At 34.9% G+C, this 23,967-nt stretch overlaps 1 protein-coding gene across 4 annotated transcripts in view; it reads right to left on the bottom strand.

Annotated features, from left to right (window-relative positions):
- Window positions 1-23,355, bottom strand: part of LOC135087839 (insulin-like growth factor-binding protein complex acid labile subunit) — a 35,664-nt gene extending 12,309 nt beyond the window's left edge. For 2 of the 4 annotated variants that reach the window (XM_063982668.1, XM_063982692.1), the window contains exon 1: window positions 23,230-23,355. The gene's annotated coding sequence lies outside the window, so the exon portion shown is untranslated. Of the gene's footprint in view, window positions 1-10,749; window positions 10,812-22,945; window positions 22,965-23,229 lie in introns of those variants that run through there. The other 2 variants (XM_063982684.1, XM_063982676.1) reach the window with 2 other exon arrangements.
- Between the last annotated feature and the right edge of the window lie 612 nt (window positions 23,356-23,967).

Raw genomic sequence — 23,967 nt, 5'->3', positions numbered from 1 at the left:
GCAGGCCTCGTTTTCACGGTCCTCTTATTTATAATAATGGCCACTGCATTTTGCATTTGGCCATTGGAATTACTTTTGTGGGAGATCATTAACGCAAACAATGTTTAAGTATAAACTGACTGCACATTTGTGTTCATTTATATACAGTTAGCCCCGTTGAAATATTTCAGCGCTACATTAACACGCTGGCATTCGAAAAACGCAAAACAGTTGTACATGTGCGCAAATGTATTATTAACAACAATACAAAAACTTGCGTATGTATGTATAACTTGCGTATGTAATGTATATGTACTTTAAATAATAATAAATGCCATTCTTAATTATTAAGAATCATCTGAATCTGAATCAAGGCTTTGTAAAAATAAACTCCCAATACAAATTGGGATAGCCGCTCGGTGAATTTCGGAGATCTTCAACGATCCGATAATGTACAGGTTTTTTACACACTTTATATGGCCATGAGAGAGCTATGCTTAATTTACAATCGCCGTGGATTTTTACAATTAGCACCTGCTTATCAAATATTGAGTACCCAGCAATGATGAGCAGTTAGCAACTGTTTCAACCCATGATTTTGATCATCGTTTGCCTTGTCACACTGACACTGCATATATGACCCAAATTGCAGACCTTGTGCTTAATTTCTAAGAATACAGTATAATATGTTTGGCTAAAAGTGTGGAGCCAGGTGTTTGTATTACTTATTTTACTATAGACAACAGCTGTGTGGAACCAGTTTTGAATTCGTCGTGTGCGCAGATGAGCGAGTCAGGTGCGCTTCGAACGAGACGCTAAATACAGGGTGTAGCCAAATAAAGCACTAATTATATTTTTTAAACGGTACCGCTTGTACTCTATTTATAGCATTAATAATCCAACATTCCTTGAAAAGATGACAGAAAGACTACATAAAACCGGTGTATTTTTTTGTAATATAACCATAATTAAGTTCGTCACTAAGCATTGCGTAAAATATGTAAAACTCTCTGTGAAGTTTTAGAACTTTACAGTAAAAAATAGAATTTACTAATAACCGTCGTAAACAAATTACTCATAAGTAGGTAAAGAGAAGACGAATTTCATGGTGTGGTGCATTGCATTTATGTTTAAAATTACAATGAATCTCTTTAATTACATAGTTGTCGCATTATTTGGGTTGAAACTATTCATAATTAACGAATACCAAAACAAAAACCAATTAAAACCGGTCTTCGTCTAACTGATGGTTCAAGAAGGTAATCAAATGTTTGTGAGGAAATTACAATAAATACTTATTTTCCCAAAGTAATAACAAGAGAGTATAATTTCGTAACGCAATAAATATCATGCGGATAGGCCGTGGGCGGTCACCAATACGAATGAGATACCTATTATAATATTTACTCTGTATTATGAAATACCCAGGTATGAATGTACACTCAGTATTCAGTAATAGAATGAGTAGTTAAATCGAAATTCAATCAATCAGAAGAGGCTTGTTTGTGCACTTGAGTGAGTTATGAATGGAATTTTGTTTTTCGTTTCAGGCATGTGGGCTTTCCCAACTGGTACATATTTATCGTAAATTTTCCCGAAACTGAACTGTGGGAGACCACGGGAATAGACGATCCTAAGGTAAATGCAAGGTTCTTCTTGAATATTCACGGAATTGTGTCGGTTCATAAGAACTGTTAATTATTTCTTTGTTATTCCATCCCATTGATCAACAAATTTGTTACAAGGTGATCTTTTGGCACATTGTTTTGCTGTTTATTTTAGTGATATACCTCTTGAACCACTTCATGTTTGTGCCAAATAAATCATTGGAAACATTAAATTACTGACTTTCGAGGAGGAAAGTACTTTAAAAAGTGATCAGCGCAATATTTAAAATTATAACTGACTTAAAAAAGGAGGAGGTTCTCCATTCGACTATAAGTTTTTTGATGATATCATCGTATACGTTCATTTTCCGAACGAATTATCCGAATTACAAGTCTGAAGGTTGGAACCAAATCCGGCGTTTAACGGGTAGAATATCGGCAGTTACACTCCGACAATGTTTGCAGTTTGTTATTGATTCCGAATCTGGCGCAAACACTATCGGTTGCTATTCCCTTTATGATTTCCTGCGCGCGCAGGATATAGTCGGATCAGATTCCTGGTAGCAATTACTGTGCAAAGGCAGCTGCTGCAATTATTTCAAGTGCGCAAGAAATTAAACTTTATTTTCTCTTTGAGGCGGAAAGAGAAAAAGCGCGCGCCCGATGCGATTAATTAAAGTTATAAGTGTGATAACATGTTAAGAATATTAATTGCGGCTTGTTTCTTTTTATTAAGTAGGTATAGAATTGTAGCCAATATCATTGTATGATAAGTACCTCTATTTCGTTCGCGCGTTTAAGCCAAATGACGTCCACTGCTGGAAAAAGGCCTCACAAGGATTGTATTTTATATCCTAAACCACTTTTCCAGGATTACCAATCCTGGAAAAGTGGGGTGGGTGGGCCTAGTAAATTCAGTTTCATATCTTCTCTAATTGGCTTTATTAGAACGATGGAAAATTCCATTCAGTTCTTTAAACTCTTCTTACAAAGTAACCGGTAAAGTATGTACTTTACCGATACTTAAACAGTATAAACAGTTTATGAGACCAGATAACCCTTTAGAGAAGTAGTGAGAAAGATATTATAATTCGTCCAGTTTTATTAAAGTGGTCCCGTATTGGATGATCCCCACTTTCTATTTTAATATATTTTATTACAATAAGTTGAACTACATTAGAACTTTCCAGTAAAACGTTAAACAATCGCGTATTCCCCTACAATCTAATTTTACGACAGCGTCCAATGGCATTGTGCCTATAAATGCCATGGCACCATAAATCGTGGGCCATGAAGCGACAATGTAGACTCCGGTACACCATACATTATTTTCTATAGTCTGTAAAGAGCGGGACATTGACCTATTTATAATAGGCCTCTGAAGCTCCATGACAAATCGGTTTTCGATAGGTTACTATGTAATATAAATAATGAGAGCTGTTGAATAGCTATGTAATTTAGATTATACATAAAAATGTCACTCTACATATAAAATATGACTCTACATACAATGAAACTTTCTTAACTACACTTACATTCAAAAAATGAAGTTAAATAGGTACGACGAGTAAGCTTTAGCGTACGAGTTAAGCTCTTGGTCTGATATATTGTGATTGTTTTTATCAAGAGTAAATACCTCTGTATAAGAGACGGTTTTTAGACATTAGTTGTTTTCAATAGATAAAAACGATGGAACATTATTGACCGTGGATTCCCAGCACTCATTTTATGAAACTCTACATTAAAATTTCCCAAAAAACCGTTATTTTTATGCGAAAACCTTAGCCACAGACACGATACGCCCAAAAGATAAAAGCGTAACAAAATAACTACATATTAATTTCTAATCAAGCAGCGTCGATAATTAATAAATGACTGTTCATTGTAAAGAAATAAATTAAATTATTACTCAATAAAAATAATTGGATAGTTATATCTACTCACAACTATTTCTTAATAAGACCAACTTAACGATTTGCAAGTTAGTGCTGGGTATTTCTTAATTGGTAGGCAGTTTTTACATTGATACTAGTTGACATGCAACCTGAGAGTATGTTATGTTTCCTTTATTATTAACGGTAAAGTAGGTCACACTAACTATAGTGCTGTCAGGTGTTTAGATGCGCGGGATGTCCCGGTATACCCTTTAACGTTAGCGTCAAATGTCACCATTGACTTATGTAATAAAATATATCTTTCAGTAAAAAATATTGAATTTAATATAACTGAAAGTGTTGAGTAACTCTCCAGCTAGTTGCAATATTATTTTATTATGTGACAACGTTGATTTATTACATTATAGTACATTTTATTTTTTGTCGTTCTATTTTCATTATTATTTACCTAACATTATGTTTTATGCGGGTTTATAAAGTTTTTTCACTTCGGCCATTTTGTTTCATCACATTTTTTATATCCATTCGCAATCGATAAATCTTCTGCTGATTTGGAACGTGTCACCTTCGCTTTTAAGGAAGACTAATTAATATTTATTATTATTGTAATAATTTGTATTACCTAACACGAGTTACACGCGACAATATAAATTTTATATTATTGAATTGGTTAACAATGTAACTAAGTACCTAGTATTTCATGAAATATTTTCAAATGAGAAAGCGGATAATATGACAGTGTAATTTTAGATATTTTATTGTAATTTTCCTAGTACCATTTCTAATAATAATAACATTTTGTTTTGGATTTCAGAAAGTTTAAAAAATAGCAAAAAAGTCCAAGTTATTGAGACATGAATATTAGGTTTATTGTAAACAGAGGACAGATATAATGCCACAAGGTGCGCAAACGCAGCCGCGTCGTAGGTACTGGCGACGAGTGTGTGAAGGACGCCTACTGATTTATTTATTAGAACCGTATATATTATCCGTTACCTAGTCCAAAACGATATTTTTGGTGTGTTGGTTTATAGGCTTAGGGTTACCGACATAATGCTGTTAATACAATTAATTCTGGCACATTTTTTATGCATTAATGTACATACTTAGATTTACCTGTTTACGCTTGGGACATTTGTCATAGACATGATTATACTGCAAACATTACGTAATGCAAGTTGCATAGGTATTTAATATTTGTAATTCCATTGGTTTTGATTTGACGCGCATTTGCATAACAAATTATGTACTTATATTAAAACTTCTACAATTACTCGTAGATAATCATAATTCAATTACTTACACGAAAATAAAAAATCGTACTAACTATTTATCGCCATTAACATGCGCGTACTTCATAAATATTACAATTTGCATCGTAAAATTAATGTTGGATGAAATAGGTGGGGCGCCGCCGCCATGATTTTAAATCAAAAGGCGCCAAAAGCCATTCGTTAATTCGGACGTGACCCGTAAATCCTCGCGTGCGCGTGAGTCGAATGCCTTATCTGTTTATCACGGCCAAATTATACTTTATGCACATTGAAATAAGGATGGCAAAATTATAATAATAAATCATTAAACACGTCACAGTCTAGAGATCTGTTGGACGCCATAGACAGTGGCAAAAACTTAAATCGGTTCATAATGATTTAGTTGCTGCATTGTTTTTTCTATTGCTGCTCTTTTCTATAATTTAGTTCAAGTAACACTGGAATTATCGTCAAGCGACATAGGTAGTAATAACACGAACAAATGAGTGGACATCACTATTTTTTATCGGAGTTTTTCCAGACGTGCCGACAGAACAATAGTATTCGATTCCGGTTTTTACAAAGTGGGCGGCGAGGAAATAACTGACATCGATCTTTGTATTGTGAAAACTCTATTTATACAGCGGTGTTGAATATTTTTACTGTTTTACAAAGACACTTGTAGATAATATTTGTATGTGTTATAAAAAAGACCATCCGTCTTCTTGAACTTGACTTCATAATACTGGATAAATTGACTACAAATAAAAGTTTACTTCGAAAAGATTTTATATTAAAAAACTAAATTCTATGCATTCTTTATTGATATTAGAGTTGTTCAGTGTTAATCGTGTGATAAGTCACAAGGATTTGCACTTGGAAATGGGACATAATAATATGTACAGTCACGAAATGAAAAGGTTCGTCAGTTTTCAAATTGATTCCTTCAACGAATCGCGAGCACATATTACCTTTTGAAACTATGTTACAGAATAATCTCGAGTTAGAGAAAATAATCTTTAACTGTTCGTCAGTAAAGTTCAAAATTATTCAGATCAAAGTTCTTTGACGATTTATCTTGTCAAGATTATTATAATTGATAAACTAAAACCTTCTTGTTGGTTCAACCTGCCATTATTATTTCTATTAAATAAAAAAAAACTACATTTTGTAACATTGCATGGGATAGAAAAATAAACAAGCAAAACCTTATTCGTTAGCAAACGTCATATTTATTTAAATGTTAGCAGCACTGTTTCTTGCACTGTTATGTTGGCAGGTTTGACTCTTACAGTACCTAGTGCAAGCGAAAACCGACACTAAGGTGACGAACCTTTTCATTCCGCGACTGTACTTTGAAATGGGATCGACCTCTTCCCTATCATTTAGGTACATGCTGCAATTAACAATTTATTGCGCGGTGCAGATAAAAAAGTAGAGAGCTAGAGCTTCAATTTAGTGTTGTACCATTGGCTCCCCCGGGCTGGTGAGTATGCAGTTTCATGCATTTTCCAGTCGAAAAAAAAATTGTTTCTCAAGCAATGTCTTTGTCTAGGCACTTGAGTCAATAAGGTCAGACCTGACCAATTGACTTAGTAAACCGATCAGGTCAAACCAATTAATAATATTAAAGTCTAGTTGATCTATTATTACTCTTTCAGAAGTCTTGTCTATTACATAATCTAGTTTGGCTTGGCTATATTATATTTTTCCTCCCACCTCACTGTTACAGTAAATATTTATCTACCGTCTTTGGTAATAGTTTTGCTTCTGATAATCTACTCCAACTGGGATTAAGACTAACTATAGGATTATTTAGAGGTCTGCTTTCAACGTGTGGGTGATCTTTATTTATTAAGAAGCCTATACAAACTTCATTCAATGACATTTAATTACTAATCACAATGGAACCTCGGACTCTGGCTCAATGGCGGCGATGGTAATACCCGTCATCGACTAAAATAAATTCATCGGTGAACTAAGTGCTAGGCTGGGTTCACACGGGCCTTTTTTGCAGTATCCACTTTCGTAAGCAAACAACAGATGGTTAGGTTCCTTCATTGGTAGCAAAAAAGGAATGGTTTAAGTTTACAAATTGATAAAGAAAAAATATGCACACCGTGTGAAAAACACACTTTTATGGCCTCATGTTTATGTCCTTGGATTACCTATTTCAATCGATGGAATATATTTATCTTTCATGTTACAATTGACAGCTCACAGCACATAGTTATTTATACATAATATCTATTTACAAGTTACATATGATGGTTTAATATTTACATTGTTGTGATTTCGTCTGTACTATTTTTTTTTCAGAATTTGCCATTCTCCATGTTCCTATGTCTTTTCTTCTTCATCTACCAGAAATTCTAAAAATATACATAATCCTGAACGATCAGTTTAAACGTAGCTTTATCCTTATTTAGCTAAGGCACGATCCCATGATGTAATGCCTCACACAATGCTACTTGAAATACTTTTAGTAATGTATGAATGAGTATATAATTTAGTTTTATGTAACAGCCGGCGAGACAACACAATGTGACGAACTTTGGTTTAATGTAACAGGTGATTTTGCAAATGTAACGTAGGGTACAAATAAAATAGTATTGTTTAGATTTCCAATGTTATAAAAAGCTTTCCTTCCTTGTCATATGATATAAGGTTGTCCTACTATTTAGGCTACAGCTTATTTCTTTGTGATATTATTAATCTTTCGTCTTTTCCACTTTCACGTCACAGGTATTGTTCTCTCATTCTTTCTTATCATACATTTTCATTTCTGTCTACTCAAGTTTCAGATTACGTTTATTTCTCTGAAATCAACAAAACAAACGTTGTATTATAAAAACCCCTATTATCATGTCGAGTACCGCCTATCTGCCAAGGTGATCGACCGATGGGGTTATGGCTGTTTCTAGGACGATATTAGTTGAGTAAGGCTACGAGTTATTTCAATATTAGAATAGCAGTTTTTTGTAGCTATATTACAATCATTATGGATAATATCGCCTCTATGAGTCTTTTTTGCACCGCCAAATGGTTTTTTCTGTTAAGTCCGATGGTTACCTGGCAGATAATGTATAATATTAAGATCGCCTTGTGTGCCAATATATGGGATTAGAAATTTTGAAGAAGTACCTACATAACAATATTGCCTTATGGACACCCCCGTAAGCTTCTTTGAATAAAAATGTATGTATAAATCACTTAGAATTTTTTCAAAATGGTCGCGCAAGGGAAAAATCTACGCACCTGAATCGCGATAATTGCATTCATTTAATGGTGACTCGTATCGCCTTCAGGTAATTCTTGGTAAATAGGGTCATAATTCATACACTCGATATAGCGATCAGAGCTAGTGCGGAATTACCACACAGCCAGTTAAATAAGTGCACACAAGTAGAGCAATAACTCCTAAGAGGAAGGAAAAACCAGATCGGTCAGTACTTGCGGTTTAATACGCACTGTCTTGAGTGTTTATGTAGCTTATGCAAAAATATTGATCTACTTTCCACTAAGGAACAATCTTAGAGTAATTTTACTCGTATAGTGTTTACTTTTCATTTTCCTAAGATTGTTTTTTGTCTCAACAGTCTTGTAGTTGTATGTACTATTGCCAGTCATGTCATCTCGTTCTATCGCAAATAATCACTATTTGATGAGAGCGAGAGCAAAAACGGAAATGGATAGTTAACAGTGTGGCCGTGTGTACTATATCATGATTTTATATTAAAAGGCTTAGTTTCATCATCTTACTTTAACTTTGACAAACGTCAAAAATCTGTCAAACTCCATACAAAAAGCACGGGATTGTTAATGTTACAGTAAACAATCGAATTGAGAACCTCCTCCTTTTTTTGAAGTCGTTTAATAAGGTGGTACAACTCAGCCTAAGTGTCATTATCACCAAGCCTTATTTTTCCTTAATAAATTTATTTAGGTTGTTCATAATGTCATTCTCAGTTATGTAATAGGAAAGGTAAAGAACCTGGGGGAGGTCCAAGAAACAGTTTTCCTGTTGCAGCTAAAAACCTCACTAAAAACTGTGAATAGTTTTAAATAGGTATAATATTTAACACTTTGCAGTCACAAAAATTAAAGACCATAAGTCGCATGAAGTAAAAAATTGAACTCTATTTTCACTCCAGCTTATCTTTAACGAGACTAGGCACATACAAATTATTCTTATTTTCAATTATATATAGTTGCATACACAATTAATTGGATGAAATAGCTAGTGTGATGGCTACTAATTAGAAGCAGACAGCATCTGTTTGTAACTCATCACTTTGGCCAAAGAAGGCGCGAGAAAGCCAAACAAAATTACCGTTCGATGTTCGTCCGATAAGCCCTCGGAGCTTTCCCAAAGTTCCCGTTAGCTGAGCGATTCGCCACATAGATGCTATTTGTATATTAGTTCATACGACAGCGTATTCAGCCATATTGTTCCTGTAATAAATGCTATTTTGCAACCAAAATGTATCTTATATGTACTAGATTATCCTGTTTTATTAGTTTGCTCTACATGATGATTCTATCGTTTAAATATTAATAGACTATTTAAATATACATATATTTTGGTGTCTCGTAGAACGACCTATCAATATTATAATCACTGGCGAAAAAAATACTTTATCAGCATGAAAACTACTCGAGATAATAATGCTATTTGAAAATCACATCATGTGACGTCAATAGGGCCTTGTTAAATGGGAGTAAAAAAGAAAAATATGCGAATTTCGGACTTGTCCTTTATGCAAGTCATGAAAAAGAATTTCCCAGACAAATACCACTTTCTAACGCTATCTACCACTTATACAAGATTACTTCGATAGATAGTAATCAATCATTTCTACATATTTGAGTACGTAAATACGTAAGATGCTATCAGACAATTCAGACATCTACATGAATTGGTTCAGATTAAGGCATACGTGTGTGTTTGAACACGTCTTTTGTCTATTCATACGAGTTTATATCACCCGCATGAAGAACTTGTAACTTTGTAAGCAATAGAAATAGGTGTACCTATACGGAAGACTACAATATGAAGGACTATGCGTAGGTAGAGTAATTATCAGTAGAAAAACCAAGTATTTACAGTGATTATTTACTGTCGAGTATTTTTCACTAATGCATTTTCTTAATAAACAATTATTTACTAATAGAAAACAGACCGCTTTGTTATGGAGGGAAGTAGAACCTTAACTTCGATCTCCTACTATGTTCTTCTGATTAATTTCGTTGCGAGTCTAATGACAGTTTAACTTTCCCCCGGGACAAACTTGACCTTCACTGGTTGGGTTTTTATTGGTAGTCAAGCTGTAGAATCTAGATCCTGGCTATACAAGAGTAGCAGCGGTGGGAAAGAGAAGTGGGAATAGTCCCGTAATAGAAAGCAGACAGAAATGAGTACTGAAAAACGACAGAAACTACTAGTAGGGTACTTTTGTCGGAACTCGGTGGCGTCAAGGCAAACCCCAGATTAAATAATAGTGTCTTACATACCCACGGCGTTATCTAAAGTATTTTAACGTACTTAACGCTTCCCCGAAGAGCACACGTAGGTAATTACGAGCTAACAGTTTCTGAAGAAATTTTGTGAACGAACAGTGTTTCTTGATAAGGAGGTGTTTGGGGGAACAGATAAGGTGGGGTTGAAAGAATCTTGCTTTAATATAAATAGAAGATTATAAGTAATGTGGATATGATTAGCTAGATGGATTCTATAGGAACATTTAAGAAAGGGATCAGCTCTAAGTATGTATGACTTGAGTTTGGACTATAGGCATATGTAGATAGAGCAAATCAATATGACATTTTATCTCGTAGAATCCTAAATGGTTGCATGAGACCGCGGCGCGGTAACAATTTTATTGATTTCTATTATGTCTCGATTTGCTGGTCTTCAAGTACTATATCCTTTTGTAACAAAAATGTCGGATCTGCTCCTGACTATACCTATTGCTTTGGGAGGCTTAGACGTAACAGCTATAGAAGATGACTTACCTAAAGATTTCTATTTATAGTCCGATACAGCTGCGCGTTTAAATTGTAAACTATCAAGTTCCTTTGTTCCTCGCCATCTTTGTTCTGAGGTTGGTCAAAGATTCAATAGCTATCCATTTTTATGCTCTGATTACATTAAAAGGAAATATCAGTTCCAAGTACATTTGTTATCTTCGATGGCTTATCAACCGTACACAGCGATCGATAATGCTTTGTTGCCAAATCGAGGATTATTTTGTACATAAAACCGTGTTTCTTTGTATAAAACATGGTTTTTGGACCACTTATCTAGTTAATCATGTCTGCATAATCAAAGAAATCTTACCCATTTCATGATTATTTTAATCTATTTGTAATATCTTTTACATCTCGTGTTTTCAAATCAATAAGAATACCTGTATCAAAATGGTTGACGCAAAAGATTCGTCAGAACACGTAAAATCTTCAAGTTGGTTCCAGCGGCCTCTATTGCTTAATGTTTACCTTATTACTTATTGCCGCCGACGCTCAGAAATAAAAACAGACGCCCACATCGTTATCCGATCGAATTCGGAATCCTCATTCATTAATAACGACCGGTGTTCGCAGAGCCTCTTCAATTTAGCCGTAATACTAAGTACAGACGATAGCACATCAGACTATACTTTTTTGTTTAAAACTCAACCCTATTACAACGACAAAAGACTCCACAGTGTTTGGCTTGACGTGCTGGCGTCTACAAAGTACAAATGCTGGGACACCGCAAGCCGTGTGCTTATAAATGGTGATGCCTATGAATGGTGCATAGACGCACCTTCCGTCTCGCTTTCTCGTACTAAATAAGTTGAGATGGTAGACTCAAAGCATACAAACTACGAGTGGAACAAGGGGAAGTGGGCAGAGTGCAGAAGTTTGTTTGAAGGCATAAAGTAAGCCCTTTACGATGTTCTCGCAATGTATGAGATCAGAGGACATCTCGGATGACTTTTCTGAAGGATATCTTATCACTATAACGATAATGTATCAAGTAAGTACTTACAACTTGGACTTTACAAGTCTAGACAGACAGGTGCTACGTTTTTTTTACTTTTGACTGTAAATATCTAATTTCTATATACCTACCGTCTGCATCTGCATTGATTGAAACATTGGAATTTCAATATGTTGATGTTACATTACAAAACTTCCCATTTCTTTTTCATTTTGGTTGAAAAAAAATTGAAAATAGAGTTTATCCTTTGTTTTCGAATCCCGAAACAAAACAGAATCATCCAGAAGTCACCAACACACGCACAATCGAGTAGGTATCCGACCTCCAAGGTTGCCATGACGACTGAATCTGTTCCAATAGTATAACAAGCGAATCGCAACGTGACAGTACCATTGTTTGTGGATTCCTTGAAACGCCTCGTTGCAGACTAATGAGGTATCGTCTCGGGTAATTGATCAATCAACTAATAAAACCTCTAGGTAAGAATCTACCGGATAAAGCGATATATTGCTGGTCTTTACTAGGTCACATTTTAAAACCAGCGAAAGAAGTGACTGTAGATAAAGTTAACATTCGTGACAGATTCAATTTCATGATCGTTTCGCTCATCGATACACTCGTCTAGAGATCAAGGACCTATTGGAAGCATAAAGTTATAACAGAACTTGTAAAAGATAATTTGGAAAAACTAAGATGGCCAGACTGATGGAGAATCCGAGTACAGTAGGATTATCGTGCTTAGGGAAGATCATAGAATTCTTTATACTTTTTGGCAAAGTATGTTCATAATTTACAGAGTTCGTTGAATCCTTGTTTATAAACTACCGTTATCTCGAATAGTCACCGAATGCTTAAGGATCAAAATGTCGTTGTTTTTTCAGTGCTTCAATGTTTGAAGTACGCATTCCTTGGCGATAAGAGTGCGTTGCGTCGCTCCAGTTCTTAATTACTGAACGTTAAATTATCTTTAGGACAATAAGCCGATTTACTTTAAAGCCGTCCAGAAATTGTAGAACAGGTAAATACAAGCAAAATTTGAACGCTGTCTTGGAATTCCCCAATGCAGAATCGACTGCAAATTAGAGAGCTATTTCAATTGATATAATAGCTTCTATTACTACTTAAGATTTAAGGTGGTTTAGCTTTTAGTTTGACGTCCGTACATTTCAAAAGAGAGATACCCAATTGAAGCAAATAACTTAATGCGAATTTCCAGCTCACAATGGCTCATACCTTAACACATGTTGACGCCATATTGATAAGAAATTCAAATACTAAAGAAATAAGTGACACACACGTAAACGCTACATATTTGCATTAAAAACAATGCTTTTAAATGTACGAAACAATATGTGCTTTATCAAGCATTTCTCATGTACCTACCTACTCGTAGGTCCCTATTTTGTGGTATTTATTCACAGCCTAGCACAGCTCACAAATTTTCCTCTAATTAATATTAATTTCGGTTAGGTCTAGGTAGTTAACTAGACGCTTGTGTATTCTGCTACACATTGACACTTACTAGTTTTCTAAACATGAGGATTTAAAGGTAAGCACTAAACATTGGGCTTCATAAAGGTTCCATTGCATCAGGGATGGGTTAAATACCGCCAGTACGTATTTGTGCTTATGTTCAGTATAAGGTTTTAGCCTTTATAGAGGTTCCAAAGTTCCAAACCTGTCGTCATCAAAGGAAATTCTATAAAAAGGACTGACACAGGACTGAAAGGCTAACACAATGTCTTTTCTGTCTTTTATTCTGTTTTTGATTTCCACAAAGAAAACATGACAAGCTGCTTTTAATACAATGTAGTTGTCATTGAACATGCTTAAATCACCGACATTATCATTTGCATCAAACGAATCGACGACTTAAGATTTTTATCAATCCAACCCATTCATATTGCAAGGTGTGGTGGCGCCAAGTGTGACGTCACTGATGCTATAAAAATAAAATGACATCTGAAATGACGTGGAACAGATGAAGCTAAGGTCACAATATTGGCAGAGTTTCAGCATGTGGGTAAACACAGAGGTTGTTGACGTTTGTCCCTCATTATTGTTATTGTGATAAAAGATAAAAGATTGGGGTTATCGGAAAAGTTAATGGTAGAAAATTTCATGTAAGAAAATATGATTGCGCAGTTTACCTATTCAAAGAAACTTTTGTAGGACAATTTGAGTCATAAGGATACAACAAATAAAGACTATTTTGCAGTAAAGTTAATTAGTCTTTATGTACGGTGACTAGCACTTTGTCAATAAAATTAATCATACTTCTGGTATCACCGCTAAAGCATTTAAAAACATAAGATTTTAAATTTTCGCGTTCCATTTCAATTAAAATAGTGACACGGGTCTTAACGCGATGTTTATTAATGAGTTACATTATGTACTCACGGCTTGAATTTAAAAACATGTCCGAAAATCATTGCCAAAATGTCTGCGATAATATTTAATTAGACGAAATAATGACTAGACTCCGATAAACATCGCGTGCTTTTACCATAACCAAATTATATTTAGTTGTGTAACACTGAAGCTATCGACATAACTGACGTTATATTTAGCCGCAAACTCATTGACGGGCAACTAGCCGAAACAGATTGGGCTTTCAATCAATTTTATGCTCCATCCAAAACAGAGGTTACAGAACTAATAGTTTTATTGGACGGGAATCCGTTTGTTTCAAGGTTAAATATCAATACCAGATATTTCGTAGACTGATTCGAAGCGTAAGTGAATCTGGGTTAGACTTTTTACAAGCTCGACCTAAATATGAAAATAAAGATATCGCATTTTTATGGTTCACAAAATCTATCTCCGAACTACATTTTCAGATGCTTTGGAAACGTATTAAACATTTATTAAACTCGCATAAAAATCTATCGAAATTAAAATATACAGCTCTGTTCTTGAAACAAGGTTAATTTATGCATCAATTTGAATGGAGTTTTGGTGATCTATTTGAAATACGAGTCACATAATTAGTTGCATAATCAAAGGAAATAAAGTCATAAAAGTCATATACTTTTTACCTGACTGCGCCAGAAGGAGGGTTATTGCAATAACGCTTTTAAAAAGCGCTTTTACACGGACATGAATTGTCGAAAACTAATAGAGCAGTGCAGCATTAATGCACCCACTTCATTGACTGGAAATGTTCCAAAACGAATGCCACGGTCACCACTCAACCACAACTGACGCCGAGTGACGCCCCAGACAGAATAATTAGGTAGGTTTCCAATAACATCAACATGTAGAGACTTCACATCTCATTATTTCAATTTGCAATCAAATAAATCAATTAGGTACTGTGGTCATAAAAAGTTCGGAGTCAATGTAAGTTAGCCTTATCGGTTTGAAAGATTGCCAAAGTACGCATAATGAGGCGGATTATAAAACCCAAATTATGATAAGTCAAATCAGTGTATTTTTAATTAAAATTTATTGCACTGACGGCTCATCAAGCTGGGGTATGTTAGTAGCTCTAATAGGAGCTATTCTGCAACAAAAATGTAGTCCGATGTATTGTCGATTGTAGTAGATTGTCCGTTTTACCTTGTGTGACAGCCTAGGTCATGATGACGCGTGAGCGGGTTCTTGAAATATACTTTTTCCAGTCTGCACTCTGATTGTCTGACTCACAACGTATACGGGTAATAATGCACGCTCTCGAATAGTTGTACAATATTTTGTAATCGATTGGAAATCCTGTTCGCGAAGAGGATGTCGTATGGTTTTCCAATTTCTGACAATATTTCGGCGGATTGCAACACGATTTTACAAACTAAAATTAAATAATGCAATGATAAAAACCAGATGACATAATCTTATAAAACAGGAAAGGAGAAGATACAAAAAAGGAAGATACATGAAAAAAGAAGAAGAAGCTTACAGCTACGTACTTAGATATAACTGAGATTACATCCCTGGAAATGGAATGGAAATGACATCACATCATGATGGTGTTAGAGAATATTTACATTATTATGCTAGCAAAATAAGACGTTTTAAAAGACTGAAAGCTGAAAAGGTCATGCATAGGAATAGTAAAGCAGATTAGCGTCGATATGATGATGAAATACGTGAAATACATGAATCAGATTCTTATAAATGAATGCGTTCAGATTATGTGAAATCGAACAAAGTTATATCGATGCAGTTTCGTATGCAAATTGCTATTCGGATACTTTAAAGGTACGTGCCCTGAACAGTTTTTAAAACTATACATCTTTTGACGTAATAAAAAACTTGCTGATTCATATTTTTGTCCTTATGAAATCCGTCCATACGATGATCGAAAGAGACTTTGTTTTACAAAACAGTGGGCGGCTATGGTTTGAGATAAAACACGTTTTGTTCAAGCGAACAACAATAAAACGTTCGGAAAAACTGTAAAAGCAAGAATTCAATGACATCAGTATTAGTTTTAGAATTTAGCAGACCGTTCTAATTGAGACTTTCGATTGTCTGGTTTTAGTGTAAAAATAGAACAAATAGACTCGAAACATTTTCATTAAAACGTCAGCAACAACAGACGCAATTGTTTCCCTGCTAGACAACATAACGTTCTGTGACGCCTGCTATTTTAGAAAACATCTCTCCAACATGTTAGACTGCTAAAATTCGTATCAATAAAAAATATAAGTAAGTAGTAACTGAAAGGAAAACTCAACAAGACTATTTCATATTATGGACTTGCCAAACCATAGTAATCTCCGACCAATTAGATCTGTAAATGTTCTTAATTAACAATCTGCAAATTCAAGGTTGGATAAATAAAGTTTATAAAACCATGAGTAGTTGATTACACGTGGGTCATATCGCTTAGAAAATGCGAGACGAAAACTAACATTTATCGGCAGAACCGATTGATGCTATAAATTGTAAATCATTTTTTTTTCAATGCGTTTTAAGCTTAAAGAATAATGATTGAAAGTTTCATTTGGATTACTGTCCTCGCAAAGGAAATTAGAGCCCGCAAAATAGTTTGAAGCCGGGTGTTAATTAAACTGAAATGAGCCGTCTCGTTTGCCGGTGACGTCATATTTGCAGGCCACAAACACATGGCTACAGCCATAGTTTGTTTGGCTAATAAAGCTGGCACCGAGAAACTATTGTTTCAGTGTGTTCCGCTTGTTGCGGAAAGGTACTAAGACTATAGTTAAACTGGACTTATCTGTGATCATTAAATCTGTTATAACTAAATCTTAATCAATATCTTCATTAAAAAGACACAAAGTAGAGTCGTGTGCGCAGTCATGATTTTGATTGTTTAATTAGTGAAGTAAAGTTTCTTCAATTGCTAAAATTGCTCGTGACAGATATGAATGATAAAGGCGTCTGTCTTTAAAACGTGTACAGAGTCAATAAACGAAATACTCGTAAAGTTAGAGAATCTTAAGGATAAAAAGATACTAAAAAGACAAAAATGCATCACATTTAAAAATAACTCAATTACATAATATTTTTTGATTTTCTTAATCAATGGTTTTTACGCGTTGATATTCCACCATTTTCTTGATCAATGGTTTTTCCGCGTTGCTAATACAACATGCAAATTCATAGGTAAGTGCCTAGATAGTGTATGCAAATGTATGACAGCGTTGATAAGTAAACTAAAGAAGTACTTCAGATTAGTTTGAATTTTAAAGGTTTAGTGCTACAAGTAAAAGTACATGGTGACGTAAAGCTTGCTAAAGCCACACAGAGAGAGCTTTAAAATCATAGTTTCCCTTGTTTTAAGAAAGATTTTGATCATAGATATTGATGATTGATATGTTTGATATACATACTTACAAACGAGTAAACGTATAATTTTGACTTTAGAAGGTTACGAGTAAACACAACCAATCCTAGTCTAAGAATTTCAAGTAGATTTGGTCTACATTTATTTGCACTAGTAGTTTGGTCATTTGAAATTCTTCACAGAGCATTTTTGTATTGATGTAGAATATTTTAGCAATGTGATTAGAATAGACGTAGACGGTTATGTTGGCAATGAATGAAAATAACTTGTGAAGGATGAGATAAACCCGAAATTAGAAGAGTAAATACATGTTCGGGACTCTGATGATACGATAGGTAATAAAAAATAAGATAAAAATGATCCAAATTCAAGTTCTTTACCAATTTTTGATTAGAAAAAAAAATCTAAATTTGGTTAACGATGGTGTAGACTCGTCTGTCTTTGCTGAATATTTCTAGTAACCCGTCTTACTAGCACACGTAAGGAAAGAAGATGAAATTGTAACATAGAAGAACCAGAAAGTGCTTTGGCAGAGAAGAGAAAAATTGTTTTAGTGCACAAAGAGACAACGTAGATAAATAAATAAAAACTTCCACGGTATTTGTACCAGTGTCCAATATAAAAGAAGCGGAAACGGAACTAGCGCGTTGGTGACGGAATTGAATGGCTACGTGCTGCGGTGCGGCTGCGCATGTCAAAGTTAACTTTTTGGTCATTAACTTTTTTACTGCCTTCATTTGTTCAATCGGTGCAGTAAGCCATATACACGTGAACTTATCAATCGAAAAATTTCTTGATTAATAATCATAAAGTTTATTAAGGATATTCGTAATTTTGTCTCTGGTTGTGCTGCCATTAATACTTACAAAAGGAAAAATTACCTATGTAATAAAATACTGCCTTTAAAGTTGATAAATAAGGAAACATCACTATTCCTAGGTTTATGCTTTCGATTGTGTTGCTTAACAAATTAATTATGTAGTAAATAACTGTTTTATTGAACATGATTTTCTAGTTTGCTGCAATTAGAAATCTATAATTTTAATTATAGATAAAATGGCAGTTATGTAATTTTATGAAAATCTTTGCACTGTCATCATCTTCCATATTTACTGAATGTAGACTTTCTCTCTTGATTCTTGGTGAGATAAAATCTATTTAAGACTTCAGAAAAACCGTTTCGTTAACGAATGAAGGTTAAAAGAAAAATGAAGAACCTCCTGAATGCTAAATGGCAATCGTTTCGAAAATAACTTCCTCAACGAGCGAACGAAGTACGGGAAACTGCGTTCGCGCATTGTAAGGTGAACTTTGCCGGCATCCAGGGAATGTTCGCGCGGTTTTCAAAAGACTTAACCTGTTGAATGTGAACCCGTGAATCGACGGAAAAGGTTGGTTATTCGATTGTGAAACCATTTTATTATCGCAATGATTCAGAAGCGTGTAAAAGTGATTTTATTTACTGCGCGTATTTGCATGAAAAGAAAATTTATGATCGTTTGCTATTGCAATAAATAAAGTTATTACGTGAACAACAGGTGTAAATGCTGCCTAAATTAAATTAAAATATGTGCAACAAACATGTTATGATGGAAAATCATGGGAGGTATTATTAAGAATTTTGGTTTAGTCAGAGATTGATGAAGCAATGGATACGAATGATAAAAGAAAGGATAACCCTATTTCTAATGGAGTATACCACCTACTCGTACTTTGTATTTTAATTTGTGTGTTACTCTACAGCACCTCTTTAATATGTACCGCAGACCTAAACGTTTGCCAATTTAATAGTAAAATCCCGACCCGCCAAATACGGCTACACATGACGTCATTTGCTAAATGATTCTCGAGTTAGCTAACACCGTCTCGTTCTCATTATGTACGACACTGACATTAATGGCCGCTGTCAAGTCGTTAACTTATTCGACACGAAGATTTAGATTGTTTCTTTTAACATCTTCCTTTGTTTCGTCTCGAGGTGAAACGTATAAGCTCCTAATACGTTAGAATTTAATATCGTCTGTTAGTACTACGGATACTCGGACTTCTTTTTATGTTTCATCGGATAAGGCATACTCCATAAGTGTATGTGGGTGAGTACTCAGCATTAACAAACTGATATCTACATAGATATTCCTTTATAACAGTCGTCGAATCAAGATGTATAGCAAACTATGTTCGGCGAGGAGTTCGACCTAGATTTGTTTAAGAAAGCGTTATGATTTTAGCCATTGCTAAACCTAGTTTTGGCAACAGGATTTGGTGTGGTTTGTTTGGTAAACTAGTAAAGTTTTCAAAACAAAATTATGAGTAAGTAGGTTATTCCAGCAAAACTGAGTCAATTCAAGGAAACATGTAGGCTGGTATTGCACGAACTTTACATTATGTAGAATTATTATAACTTCAGGATTGTAGAGCTGAATAATCGCCGATACATTTACAAATTTACCTCTTAAAACCTTATACAGGAACAGTGAAACACTAAACAGTTAAGTCAGACGATATGCCCGGTTCTCTGAAAGGCCGACAAAGACGCCATTCTTGGAAGTTCTCAACCTGAACTGAAGGCGCACAAAAGGTATAAAAAGAAATTCGATTTTGAACAAATTAGGGACTGGGTTAGACGATCCCTTTCCATTTCGAGTTTATTTATCATTTAAATAACTTTTTTGTTAATGAAGAAGTTAAAAAGTACTGCAATAATTTCATTAATAAAAGCGAATCTGTCATTGACACGTAAAGATCAATTGAATGTAACCGTGTCACCTAGCATATTCGAGGCAGCACCAAATAGTCTAGCCAAAAAAAACTAAGTGGTAGTTTAAGTCAAGTTAGCAAAAAGCATACCAGTTGATCAATGACTAATAAATATGGAATTGAAGTTGCTGGCTGGCAAGAAAGGCATTCGCTTCGCCGACGAGTGATCACATGACTGCGTTTTTATAAGGCGGCGCGAACGCAACGCAGCCTTGTTCTTGCTAGCGTTTAGGGTTGCCATTACCAGCTGCATGTTCATTGCTCGTGATCAAATACCCTTTCGTATTAACAAACGGAGTCGAATTTAGAGCTAAATAAAGATATGATTACATCTGTAGTGTACCTACAATTAACCATATGCGCCTGACATCACATTCTATTAGCTGCCTGCAGTTTTAATTGGTTCAATTAGGTTAATCAATCAGTCGATCAGTTGCTCGATCAACTAGATTGTCGGCTAATTCTAATTCCATTCAAATACATGTTTCGGATCTAGTCAGGCTTTTGAGATTAACCACAATAGTCTGATCAAAATCATCAGCTGCCTAGGAGTAAGGCCTAACATATTTGACGTATCATCAAACTTTTTAAAATCAATGATTTTTGCATTGAACTAAGAAATTTGTTTCCGCATTTTGGGTTAAAGATCTAGCATGGAACGCGAAATTCGAAGGTCGTCGCGTCGCAAATGTCAAATTCATCTAAATATTTTGAACGTTAAGAATAGACAAATATTTTGTTGCTTCCAATCCCAATAAGTTTGTTGTAAAAACTATCTAGAAAAAGAGTGAAACTCTTAAGTCGACAGGTACTATACTACAATGGGCAAACTAAATCGACAAAAGAACTTTGCAATAAATTGTAATTCTATTTGCCAGTTTGTATCAGTAGATACTGAATAAAACAAAATAATGATCTAACTGGCTCGTCCCCTTATTTATGTCTTTATTGTTCTATGGTTATAGCAAGGTAAGCTTTCTTTATAAGGCAACGAGACAAATAATGGCAATCCTAGAATGAGATAGCAGTATTAACGACATTACCGTACACAATGAATGAGATGAATACAGAAATGGCGAGGAACATAATAATGTGAAGTTATTTTCAAAGAGGTTTTGTAAATTTTGACAACTAATTTTAAAATCACCTGTGACGTAGTGGTTGATGTCATGAGGATTCATAATAATAATATGGTTAAACTTACCATAAATAGCGCATTGGACTAGTTAATAACAAATAGTGTTAAATTGTTTGGGCAACTCATGATAGTTGCCGTGTTAAACGATAATTTCCACGTCTAAGTAAGACCCGTCCTTGATTAACGCAAAACTTAATATAAATTAACAAACTGATACCTACATAGATATCAATGTGTTTATAAAAATGCAATCAAAGTGAACAACTATGCACAGAAGTTCTGGAAGCTTCTGTATTGAGAAAATACAAAACACAAATGTGAAACCACACCACGTGTTCAATCAAATAGTTATTGCTATCGAGTATGAATCAGAATCAGGACACGACCCCAAGGAAGTGAAAGAGTGAATCATATTCGTATTTAATTAGGAATTCCCTCTGGCCAACGTCATCAATCATACTTTCGTAATGGCCAGAAGATGAGATAGTAAAATTAGAGTACGTAGCTATATCGCCAGTAATCAAGTCGAAGGTCAGAAATTTGTTACGTTAATAACAGTAACTTGGACACCGTGACATCATCTCAGGTATCTTCAAAAACATGTCGTGCAAGTCCTTTCTGAGTTTGTACAGTCGATAGCACATCAGACAGCCTTTATTATTAACCACATAAGGTGTTCAGCTTGATATAATAAGAATAGTACTATGAGTATACGAGTATTTAATATTTTACCTGGGTATTTTCCTTTGGCATTAAACAGCGAGATGGATTGTGAAAGGCTTTAGAATGAGATAAGGCAAGTACAATATTACACCAGATTCTGTTTGTTATGCTATGTGTACTAGAAGCGTTTGCAGTGAATATTTATTATTTCTGAGTATTTGAAAGTTTGTTATGGAAGAAACTTAACGCGGAGTTGCGTGAAAGCATGGGCTGACATATCAACAGCTTATGCAATAAACGTGAACTGGATATTTTCAAATAAGAGTAATATAAGAAATTAAAGCTTCAGGAAACTTCTTTAACAAATCCTACAGGTAAGTACAGTAACGGTTAAAGTTTTATTGATATTACGGAAAAGCTAGCAGACGACAAATGGCCCGAACGATGGGGTAACTAGGTAAGTACATAATGAACATTGGTTGTATTGTATTTTACAAGGTAACAGGTCACAGGTGTATGTCGTAATGTTGGTAGTTCTGTCTAATGGCAATAATTCATTGAGCACGTTTAATTGAAAATACCATTTGTGTTATGCATAATCCCCTAATCGTAATCATTTAATGAATGACTCAGTCAAATTTTTTAACATTTTTTAAAAGAGTGCTCCTCATCTGAGGTGATACCTACTTATTTTTGTTTACTAAATGATAGTTTTGAAGTCTGCTTTGTCAGATTGATAATATTTGTCGTGTAACAAGATAAGAATCTCAATCTTGTCTTGAACAAGATTATTTAAGTCATCGATATACCTAGATGCGTCAGAGCACAAGAGTTCACTACACAAAGAAACGGCTTCTTTTTGTCTTCAATACCAATTTCGGCCGCTTAAAAAACAAAAACATCACGAATCACTTACAAAGAACACAGTCACGGGATCACAGAACGAAACACGCACGATTTTTACCAAATTTGACACATTTTACAGTATCGTCATGAGTAGAAGTATAGGCTGCGCAGGCGGCGAAGGCAGCGCCGCTCTCCTCGCCTCGCCTGCGAGCCTCCGATTCACTTATATGCACACCGCCCTCGGTAAATTCCTTGCATAAATAAGTTAGAAAGCTCTACACAGTTTCTTATTTTCACATACACTTCAATAACTGCACTGTTTCCAAAACAACTATAAAAAACTAACTTCCTTACCTTACACTGCGCAGTATTGATGAAAACACGATCGGCGACGGAAAAACAAGCGAAAAGCAGACACAGTCACGATGGTACCAACACTTCCAGAGTAATGGCGGTTCGGTCGTTCCAACTCGTCGAATGTCTCACAAACTCGGAAAGCGAGGCTTGTTTGCTTAGTGACGCGAGGCTCGTCCCTCCCGTCTCTTTCTCGCTGCACGTTGTACCGCTTCAAAGAAAGAGTCAGATATATCAGTATCAGTACCGCTTTTGATACCTGCGGTGCAGCAACCTACATCACCGTACGTTGGACAATGTCATGTCTTATGTTTGCTGTTCGTCTCAAAAATTCTGCACAATATTTACATGAGTCCTCTTTTGGTTGATGTCTAGCTTCAAAACTTTGCTTTGTACATATCCTGACCCAGATAGTTCAAGTATGACGTGTTGTGATACACCTCTCAAAGAAAAATGAATAATGATTGGCAGCAAAATTAACCAAATTTTGATGCTTTATGGTCACAAAATAGTAAACGATCAAGCAATTCAAGAAATAAAGGTAAAAGAAACAATTTAGATAAATTCATTTACGAAATCTCAAATGAAAAGGTTCCTGAGCTATGTGTGTATAAATTCTTTTCATTTGTGGAAAGTGCAAATCTAGAAACAAATTAACCTCTTGCTTGAGTCCCATTACTAATATACAAACTTTTTACTTCCGTAGAATCAAAATGGACTTGATAAATACTAAAGCGC

This window comes from Ostrinia nubilalis, chromosome 1 (genome assembly GCF_963855985.1).
Source record: "Ostrinia nubilalis chromosome 1, ilOstNubi1.1, whole genome shotgun sequence".
NCBI classification, from domain to species: domain Eukaryota; kingdom Metazoa; phylum Arthropoda; class Insecta; order Lepidoptera; family Crambidae; genus Ostrinia; species Ostrinia nubilalis.
The sequence above is the reverse complement of the archived record's forward strand: the minus strand, read 5'-3'. Positions and strand labels throughout refer to the sequence as shown.